General features: G+C 40.6%; 1 protein-coding gene across 1 annotated transcript in view; it reads left to right on the top strand.

Annotated features, from left to right (window-relative positions):
* Nucleotides 1-1,060: 1,060 nt before the first annotated feature.
* NLGN1 (neuroligin 1) overlaps nucleotides 1,061-10,496 on the top strand; it is a 381,431-nt gene continuing 371,995 nt past the window's right edge. The window contains exon 1 of the mRNA XM_026792056.2: nucleotides 1,061-1,711. The gene's annotated coding sequence lies outside the window, so the exon portion shown is untranslated. The remainder of the gene's footprint in view (nucleotides 1,712-10,496) is intronic.

Raw genomic sequence — 10,496 nt, 5'->3', positions numbered from 1 at the left:
GACCTCACTGCATCTCTTGCCTTTCCCTCTCCTTGTCTCTGCCTCCTGTGCACCCAAACTTAAGACCTGTTTTGAATCTCATACTTCCCCTTGAAGTTTTTCCATCTGCTTGCACTTCGCTGGTAAACTCTCCCATTATGGGGGATAAAACAATTTATAAATGCCACTGCCTGTAGAGTACATGTGTGATACCCCAGGCGAGCCAGGAGGTTTGCTTCCTGCCCTAGCTGGATGAATCCATATTTTGTCTCCATTGCCCAGGTTGCCATTTTGTGATTCCAAATTTGTCAAGGAGGAAAAACCCCAAACACCTTCTTTTCATTTGTTGAAATATGCAAATGATACGGGTATAAACCACTACTAGTTATGAAGATTGTGAACTTTTTATTTTGTTTTGCCTTCCTATTCTGAGTGCAAGCTTGTAAAGGGCTCACGGGAGAGACTTGTTACGGTGCTGTAAACTGGGGCTTGCTCCAGTAACCTGGTGATCTACTGACACAAGTGTCTCCCAGGGAACTTGTTTTTAAATTTAAAAAAATCATAGAATAAGCTCTCTAGAAAAGCCCTGGTAAACAAGACTGACCAATTCTGATGTAGCTTTTGCTATGCCTTCAGTGTGCAATCTGCTCCCTCTCTAGCCCTTGCTGCCTGTGTTTACATCCCTGGACTGTATATTGCTGTTTGCCTAATGAAATGCTGCTCTGGAAGATTTATGGGTACACATTAACAGAATAATTAAAGGTCTTGGAAAGTCTCCGATGAAATCTGTACCAGGTCAGGGGGGAAAAAGGAGAGAGGGGGAAGTGAGAGCTGGGAGGGGATGTGCCTGCATCCCTGTCTCGTTGGGTGCCCTGTTAGTTTGGGGTGAGGGCTGCGGGCATGGGAAGCACATGGGTGGTTATCACAGCATCCTGGGGCGTGTTTGCCCTCGGGGGTGAAAGCAGCAGCGGCTGTCTGACCTTTGCTACCCAGGGCGGGAGATGGGGAGGGAGGAGCGGCGGGAGCATCAGCGGAGCGGAGCTGCGGCACCGAGCGCGTCCCGCTCCTCCTCACCGCGGGCACAGCGCGGCCAGCTTGGCGCGTCCCCATCCCCGGCGGGGCCGCGCATCCCCCGCGGGGGCGCGCACGGGCGCGCTGTGAGCGCGCAGGTGCCGCGGGGAGCGGAGCGCGGCTCCACCGCAGCGGCGGATGGATGGATAGACGGATGGATGGATGTGGATGGCTGCGAGGCATCCCGCCATCCCATTTGTGCTCTCCTCCCTGCCTTTTGGGTTTTGGTTTTGGTTGGTGGTTGTTTTTGCTTTTTTTTCCCCCCCCCTTCAAAATCTCCCTGGGAATTTTGATTTGCAGGGTTTTTTTCGCCTCTCTCTCTCTCCTTCCTGCTGAGGATACGTTTTGCTTGCCAAGTTTGTAGTGACACCTCTCAGATTCCCCCGCTCCCGGCTTTTTGGATCTGTTACAGTGCCCGGTTGTATATAGACGTACTGTATTTTTTTTGCCTTTTTTTTTTTAAATTTTTACAAGAACATGGAAATTCTTTGGGAAGCTAATGGATGCTGAGGAGGACGATCCTAAAAAAAAAAATCTCCTTTTAATCTGTAAATGAGGTGTACGAAGAAATTCTTAAATTCAGCCATCAATTTAGCTCCATGTTAAGCACCTCGAAGTATTTATGATTGCAGAGCAGGTGCAAACAAGGATTAGAAATAAGGTAAGGGAGCTATTTCTGTCTTTGAGGCAGCAGCATTTGCTCAGGGTTATCAACAGCTTTTCTTTTTTTTTTTCCTTCTGTAGAATCTGAGCTGATTTATTTGCATTTTCAGTGCTGTTCTCCCGTCCTTCCGAGTCATTTCTAATACGTCTGCGTGATTTCCATCACTAAAAGATACATTCCTTCTCCCTGGCTGCTCAGGATTTGGGAGTTTCTTGACTGTGCACATGTCTTGGCTGTTATTCTGTAACTGCTTAAAACCACCAATCCTCTGTTTAAAATTATTTCTTGCCTTGCACTTTCTCTTCCCGGCAGGATTCATGAAAAAGAACCCACCAAAGCCATAAAAAATTGCAACACAAAAGCGCTTTTTTTTTTTTTTTTTTTTTTTTTTTTTTTTTTTTTTAAGATTTGCCTTTAAAAAGGAGAGAGTGGTTAAAATTCCCTGAGGGAAAACCGGGGCGGGCTGGGGGTGGTGGTATATAATAATCAGGTTCTCCCTCTAAAAGCGAATGAACTCTCCTCCCTGCTGCCTCCCCCTCACCGGCAGAGTGATTTCTGAGCCTGATTTCTGCCCGTGTCGGGGCTCCCCGGGCTCCTGGGATGCACGGGGGGAGAAATTCCCGCTGGGAAGGAGGGACGGATCCCCTGCTTCCCTCCGGGATGCTGCAGGCTGCTCTCTGTCAGCACGCTTTGCTAATTTTTGTTTTATCAGCTCCATTTAGGGATATAAATGGCACGAGCAAGGGTATCAATTACCAGCTAACGGCGGCGATAGCCCGTGTTTTATGGGATTTAATGATTTCTCTTGTTTTGAAAAAGCTCTTGTGACGCTAACAATAAAGAACTCCATAAATCATCTAAATGAATCGTGCTCCAGCAAAGGCAATTTTTAGTCTTCTGCTGGGTATCTCCTGGTCCCGATAATTAATATTGCGTTAATAGTTGTGAGCATGTTTGTACTAATAAAGGTGCCATGACTAAAAAGTGGCTCTCTTGCCGAGGGTCCCATGTTTAGTGAAGTCCCACGGAGTGCCTGAGCTGTGGTGGCTCAGCTGTGCTGTCCTCTCCTCTGGAATCAGATCAGGTGATGGGAAGTGAGCAGGGTGTGTGAGCCTACCTGTGTGGGGAAGGGACACCTTCCCTGGCACTGCCGAGAGTGAAGCCCATGAACAGCCTGCTCCAGTCAGGCTGAAAGCAGGAGGTAATCATCACTTAGGCCTTCTGATTACATGTTTTGATTAAAAGACAAGGAAATGAAGTTGTTGATTTTTTCTTCTTTTTTTTTTTCCTTTTAATTTTGCTTATTTTATCATCAGCATTTTAAACCCTCTTAAAAACAAGCAGGAGCTGTGGATTTCAATCCTACAGCAGAGTAGAGCAGTGTTCCTGCAGTGCTGTGAGGAAAGCTCCTCTTTCATGTTATCCTTTTCTGTTGCTTTATTTCCACCTTCTTCTGCTTTCATGAACACATATTTTTTTCAGCTGTTATTTACAGCCAAGCTGTACTGAAAGGGCTGGAATAAAACAAGGCTGATCTCCTTATGAAGCAAAATGTGCTATGAGAAAAGGACTCAAGTTTGGCGATTTTAACAGAATTTTAAAGCCACAGAGTTCGTATTTACCTGAGTTCTTTTTCCACTGTCTTTAGCATGGTCTGCAGCTGGTGATGCAAACCCATCTGTAATTATGTATTTCACCTATGTAGCTCACTGTGTTCAGTCAGAGACACACTTAAAGCTGCCCATAAATTCTTCACTGTGCAAAAAACAATCAGAGGTTGAACAGGTGCTGGTTCAGTTCACCACACCATTGTGTCAATAGTTGCTGGGCATAATAACATTATATAGATATGCTTACCATTCTATAGATATGCTTACCATTCTATAGATATGCTGAGTCTGCCAGAAATTGTTGCCATGGTTTTATTTTGTTCAGTCTGGTAAGATTGAACTTCTTGTGGCTGCTGAGTAGGCATTTGAGTGAAGTTAATGGAACCAAATCTGAGAAGTTATTTCATGAAATGTATGTAGATTTTAGTGCTTTCTCTGAGCTCCTCTGAATGGGGAGTTTTATTACCATGAAATAGTTCAGAGATGCTGAGTTCAATCCTACTCTCCTTATTCAAGCACAAATTTTCATAGCCCTCATGAATCTATACATAAAGATGTTTTCAATAAGAATTTCTGACTGTGCAATCGGGCAATTTAGATGGGAACTTTGATGCCAGTGTTTCTTATTGCAAGTTAATTTGCCAGGGTTAGGAAGTTTGCTGTTTATCTCCATAAGCTGGAAAGGGTCAAGGAGTGTTTCCTGTGGTGTCATTGGTAGAGCTCCTGTCATTCCTTCTTTGCCAAGGAACAGCCACTCAATGAGAACAGACTCACATTTGAGCTTTTAAAATGTCTTTCCTCTGAGCATCAGGAACATTTAGAGAATTGAATTGGTGACTCACTAGATGGGTTGTCTGCATCCCTCGTTACTGTTCATTATTGTTTGTATTGTGTGTGTATTTGAGCATAATCTAGCTCTTGAAGTGACAGGTCATTGCTTGAATAAGTTCTTTGTTTATTTTCCTGTTTGCTTTTCTATTTGAATGTGCTTGTCCCCATACACTGCAATAATGATAATTCCTTAAGCAGCAGTGGGTTGCAAGCAAATGCTTGGAATCATGGGTCAGCAGTGATTCGTGACTGTTGGATCTTAGTGCTGATCAAGGTGTATGGCAAATCAAATCTGAAACCATAATATCTGGAAGAGATGCCATAAACTTCCTATTTACTTCTTGCTGTTAAATTAGCCTTGGGATATTTTTTTTTCAGGTGATAAACAGCATTTATAGAACTCTTGTACTTTAATCCATAGGATGAGAGTCTGTAATTTTGCAATGGGAAATCAGAGATAAGAGTCTTTCAAAGAAGAAAGTCCATGCAGTTACTAATGGCACAGTTTGATCCCACTTCAATTTTTACTTGAAATCTCCTGGTGATTTTCAGCAGTGAGGAGCTATCCAAATCCTAATTATTTCTGATGGAAAGCACCTGAAATAGGAGTAATCTGGGACTGTGCAGTGGTCCAGTAGTCAGTGTAAGTAGCGGACCTGTGGCCTTTGTAAGTCTCTTCCAGGCTGTAGCCAGCAGACAGGTATGAAACTTCTACAAAAGTTGCAAATGGTTTTGGGGAAGAAGAATGAACGGGCAAAGAAATAAAATGTTTGATGCCTGGCAGAAATAAGCTTCACTGAAAGAAAGAGAGGTGTGCATGACAAAGTTTTTCTACTTTTGGCAGTGGTTTTGTGAGTTCCATGAGTGGTAAGAGATGTCAAATGCTCATTTAGTGGTTGTGGAGATGCTGGCCACCAGCCTGGCCTCTGTCACAGACCTCCAGGTGATGACCCCTCCACTCTTTGGAGCAGTGGGACACTGTGGGCACCTGCACAGTCAGACCCCTTCAGTCTGGGTGTCCTGCTGGCTGTGTGATCCACACTGTGATGGGCAGGAGGTGCAGAGCACACAGCTGGGATATGTGGCTGGACTCTGTTACTTCTGCAATCCCATTAGAGTCAGCAAGACGAGCTTTGTAAAGTTGCGACCATTCCACGTGGAGTTTATCTTGGTTTAGAAATTCCAGAACTGACAAAAACTGATTTCCCAGAGATTTGTGTCTGCTAGAGTCAAACCCTTCCCCAGTTAAAAGTCTGATGAGGGCTTTTTCTCTTTCTTGCGCCCAGTAATGTGCTGCAGCTGCTCTTTTATTTATTTTTCTTTTAAGAGAAGTTGACTGAAGCATTCAGAGTCTTGCAGAGCTCCTTGTACCTGTTCTGTCACTTATCTGTCAGCAAATTTGCATGCTTCTCTGAGAGTTTGGAATGCATCAACAGCTGATTAAGAGATGTGTAGAAGTGCACACAAAGCCTGGTTGTGTACATCTTGCTGAGTTAGAAAACCAGAATAAAACTTCAAGCTTGCATAGGATGTGCATTTTCTCATGTAAAAAGTTGGAAAACTCTGTTTCACTCATATCAAAACTTCTCAGTGAACAGCATAAGAGTTTGCTGTTGCTGACAGCTGGAGAGATTTCTCCCGGGCTCCATGTTTTGGTGGACCAAGCTTTAAGTTCAACATCTGTCTGGGGATGTCCATGTGGGGAAGAGGAGTAATTGCCAGAAATCTGCTGTATATCCAGTTAAGGCTATATCTTTGCATAAATAGGATTAAATATTCGCAAGAGACCAATTTTAGTTGTGGAAAATACCAGATTGTTTTGATACTAGATGTGAGGTTGATTTCTCCACATTTCTGGGAAACAGCAATACCTGTGCAAGAGTCCTGTGGGCTGTAGAACCTTTCACAGAGTCAGAAAGAAGAATGAAATTATTTGAAGACTTTCTAGATTTTTAAGCATGTGTCTACCTCAAGTATATTTCCAAAATGAATTTTTGTATTTTTATCAACATGAACTGTAGCTTTATCAACATGAATCTGGACTGTGGTTTGGGGGAGGTTTTCTTATGTATTTTCTCTGTGGAGGAAGGGGCTGGTCAAGTAACCTGCACAGTAGGAAGAAGAGAATGGCAAAGATGAGGGGTCTGGAAATAGTGAGAATGAAGCTAGAAAGAAGTGCCAGAAAAGATGATATATTGAATTTTCTAATGATAAATTGCTACTAATTGAGCATAATAGTAGGAACTGGTTAGCTGTATTGTTAATCAGCTTACTAACTTCACATACTATGCAGAGGGGAGAAACACTGGGAAAGAAAGCATTTCTATCTGTGGATTCCAGTAAAATAATATAAACCCAACTACGTTTTCCAGAGCCTTAGTAACAGAACTGCAATTAGCATAACATTTCCAAGGACTGGGATAAATAAATACCAGATGTGCTTATTTATTTATTTAGGATTTGAACCATTTCCTATCAAGAGGAACTTTATTATTCACAGGAAGGAAAAGAGGGAGAGTGAATTGTTCCTCTGAAGTGGATGGGAGACTTTCCATCCCAGTTGCCATAAAACAGCGCAGGGGTTTTCTGAATTTTGAAATATGAATTGCTGTAGAAATTTTGTTAATATTTTGTAGAGTTATTTTTCAGCATTTGTATGGTGGAAGTTTGTCTTAAGGAAATAGGGATATACTTATAGGTATTTATTTTTGACTTCAGCCTTTTAGTTTACTCAACAACTATTCAGAATTGGCTTCTCTGTTGTTTTTGGTAAAACATCACCTCTGGCTGAGACATATTTGAATTTATGAAAAAAACCCCCAAACTCCTGAACTCAGAAAAATTTGGACTGGCGCCATTTGAACATATTTATTAGAAAATTAAAAGCAGATGAAGTGTTACTGAAAGACATAGCCATTTATATCGCAGTAAAATGAAAATTAGCTATTACTAAGTTATAGATGAGTTATAGAGTTCTAAGGTTTTATTAAGTATTGTTTCCATCCCTTGTACAACCAGGAAGTTCTGCCAAAATCATCACATTCTTGTGCAAGACAATGCACAGGAAGGTGATGAAAATAGAAATACTTCTTGTGTTCCAAGGAATTTGGGCTTCACTGAGTTCTTTTCACATGATTTACCACAGTTTCACTGAGTCTGGGTGTTCACAACATGGGAAAGCGCCGTAAATTGTGGGAGAACTGGAAAATTGTGTGAAAGTACTGTGGTCAGAAAGATAAATAGAGCATGCTCAGGGAAATAAACATCTGGAGACACTTCTGAAAAGAAAATCCTCAAATATTTGAGAACTTTTCTCATTTTTGGTAGGCTCAGTAAAAGCAAAAGTAATTATATATGTAGATATATACTTGCACAATTCTTTATGGCAGTGCAAAATTACAACAGAAATGATGTGTGGTCTGATTCAAATTTCAGTGTGAATACACAGAGATTGCAGCGCTGTTATTGGAGTTAATAGGTACAACAAAAGGTTCAGCAAGTGTGTGGAGAAATCGCATTTAATTTAATCACACAATGGCTTTGTCAATTTTTCTGTCTTTAATGAATTAATGGGAAATGCATGGTTAACACTACTTTTCTCTGCTATATAATTTGCTTGTTCTCAAAAAAATCCAAATATAAAAATGGAGATTGACTTTTTTCCTCTGTTTGGCACATTTTAGCCTATGTAGAGACAAATACCACTTGGCAAGGGAAAGCCTTAGCACAGATTGACCAGTACTGAACTACAAACATTGCTTTAAAGAGGCTATTAAAGAAAACGAGATTTTCTATTGTTTTGGAACATATGCTGCAACTAACATTTAAGAGCAGGGCAATTTTTTGAGTATGCAAACCCTGCTGACTTCATTGCTCTTTGTTTCACATCCATCATTTTGGACTCTTGTAACTCTTGATGTTTTTGAAGCTTGTTGCTGAGGCCAAACTTGACACATAACTTTCTATATTTTAGTAATTCACTAGAATAATGAGGAGCAAGATCACTACCCAAACATAAATTTTCTGGCACTTGGAACCTTAATGAAGACCTTGAAGGGTGTCACAGCTTTCCTTTTTGATTGTTTAGCAACATTTTACATCACCATCATTCTTGTATCTTTTTTTTTGGTCCTTTTCTTTTTTCCTATTTTTCTTTTTCCCCCTTTTCCATACCCATTTCACCAAGGGATGCAGAGGCTTTGCTTTCCATTTTCTACCCAGTTGCTGGGGCTGAGATGCAGCAATGATGCTGTGCCAGATTTCTGCAGCAGCCCCATGTCCAAGGCTTCAGCTGCTGCATGTCCACAAGGAAGAAACACTGGGAGCACTTTCACTCCCATTCCTTTGCTTGGCACTTACATTAAAATGAATTCCAGCACTCAATCTATTTTGTTTTCCCATCCATAAATTGAACTGCTACCCTGAGATGCGGTGAGGATTAATGAATGCTTGGAAAGCTCGCTGCAGATGGAAAAAATACAGTGCTGCCTCCTCAAATCATTATGTACAACACTGCATAGTTCAAAAGTTGGGAGAATTTGTATAAAGGCTCTGGCAGATGAAGCAAGAAAATATTAAATGTCCTATTAATGGGGGAGCCACAGGTCTGTCATTTGGCATCTCTTCGTGGTTCAGACACCTGCAGAGCAAAGAATGATCCCCTCTTGAGAGCCTGCCCTTTGAAATGATCTTTGAGAATGAGGAGAGTTTGACGTGGGGAAATTGTGTTGGACCCTGATGGATGCTGTTCAGCTCTTGTGAAGCAGCACTGTTTAATTCTCTTCAAGCATGTTTTTCCAAAAATAACAAAGCATCCCTATGTATGTGGGTCTGGCCAGTCATGAAATGACTATTTCTTAAACAAAATAATTTTATTCTAAACCTAGATTATATTTGTGAAAACAATCAGCATTTGTGATGAGTTAGAATCCAGTTAGGTTTTTTCAACATTTTGTTAAAAAGTACTTAAAATTTCATTTTCTCCTTGGATATAAAAATATTTGCCTGAGAATTATAACTTCCTAGGCAGAAATTTATATGTGCAATTTTTTCACATTTTAAAAATAGCTCTGAATAATAAGGAAAATGTAATGAAATTTGTGACACAACTTTAACTACCATAGAACAATGATAACATCTGTGATGCCAACTATTGTACCTCTTCTCCATATTTTATGTATTATGGTCAGAAATTCAGAGAAATACTAACTGCAGTACTACAGTGACTTAGTGACACTGGGTGAAAATTCTAGTAGAACTAAAAAATTGTAAACACTGAGTGAAAATTCTAGTAGAACTGAAAAATACCTAAACACCAAGATGTGTAATTCCAAGCACAAAAAGTTATGCTTGGTGTTAGTGCAGCAAGCTACTTGACATTTGGCTGATAATATACTTGAGCTGCTGTCTCACTTTAATTCAGAAAATATTTGATATTTTGAATATTCAGGCTGGTTCTTAAAGCAGTGGGTTGTGTTGGGTTTAGATGTGTCACATGATGATACCATAGTGAGTGGTGTGGAGCTTTCAGAGCTCTCTGAAGACAATTTCACTAAAGCTAGGTATGAAAATAAATGATTTTGCAGACTATCAAAGCCAGTCTTTCTTAATTCTGAGTCTGAACAATCAGGTTCCAAATGGAATGCAGACAGCAAGGTCTGTAAAAGCTGGAGAGCCTCGTTGGTTCAGCACCAGAGGGAGCCGCTTGCCCAGCTCTTGGCCATGTCAAGCTCAAAGGGAAGAATCGATAAAATGGAAAAAAAAAAAAAAAAGAAAGTAACTTGTTAAACACTGCCCACACATGAAAAATAACATTTGAAAATTGAAGCTCTGCTTGGTGTGCTCATCTTTCTCCAAAGTCTGACTTTTTTTTTTTTTTTTAATTGAGTACTCCTGATGTATTACATTCAAATTCTAATCTAGCCATCTTTTTCCCAGGTTGTTGTCAGAAAATTATTCTGTGGCTCATGGATAGGATACTATAAAAAATTATGATTTTCAATGACAACTGTAACTTTGAATCTCTCTTTGCTATAATAATGTAAATAAAATGTTTGCAAATGTAACCCTTCCATTTGTATTCTTAGCTGGTGTAGTGTAATACCTGGTAGGAATACAGATCCTGCTAATTATCCTTTGCTCAACTACCATCCCCCCTTCTTCTCCCTCTTAGTAATCCCCTACTTTATATGGCATTAATGTGTATTCTCTTAGAATACTGAGAGCTGAAATGTGATAGGACAACTCTGGTCCTTGTTTGTAAAGTGCAATTATTTAAGTATTTGTGTGCCACAGAAATTCATAGGTGCAGGGCTGAGTTGTGTAAGATGCATTTACTCAGA

This window comes from Zonotrichia albicollis, chromosome 9 (assembly GCF_047830755.1).
Source record: "Zonotrichia albicollis isolate bZonAlb1 chromosome 9, bZonAlb1.hap1, whole genome shotgun sequence".
NCBI lineage: Eukaryota > Metazoa > Chordata > Aves > Passeriformes > Passerellidae > Zonotrichia > Zonotrichia albicollis.
This window is presented reverse-complemented; position numbering and strand designations above follow the sequence as displayed.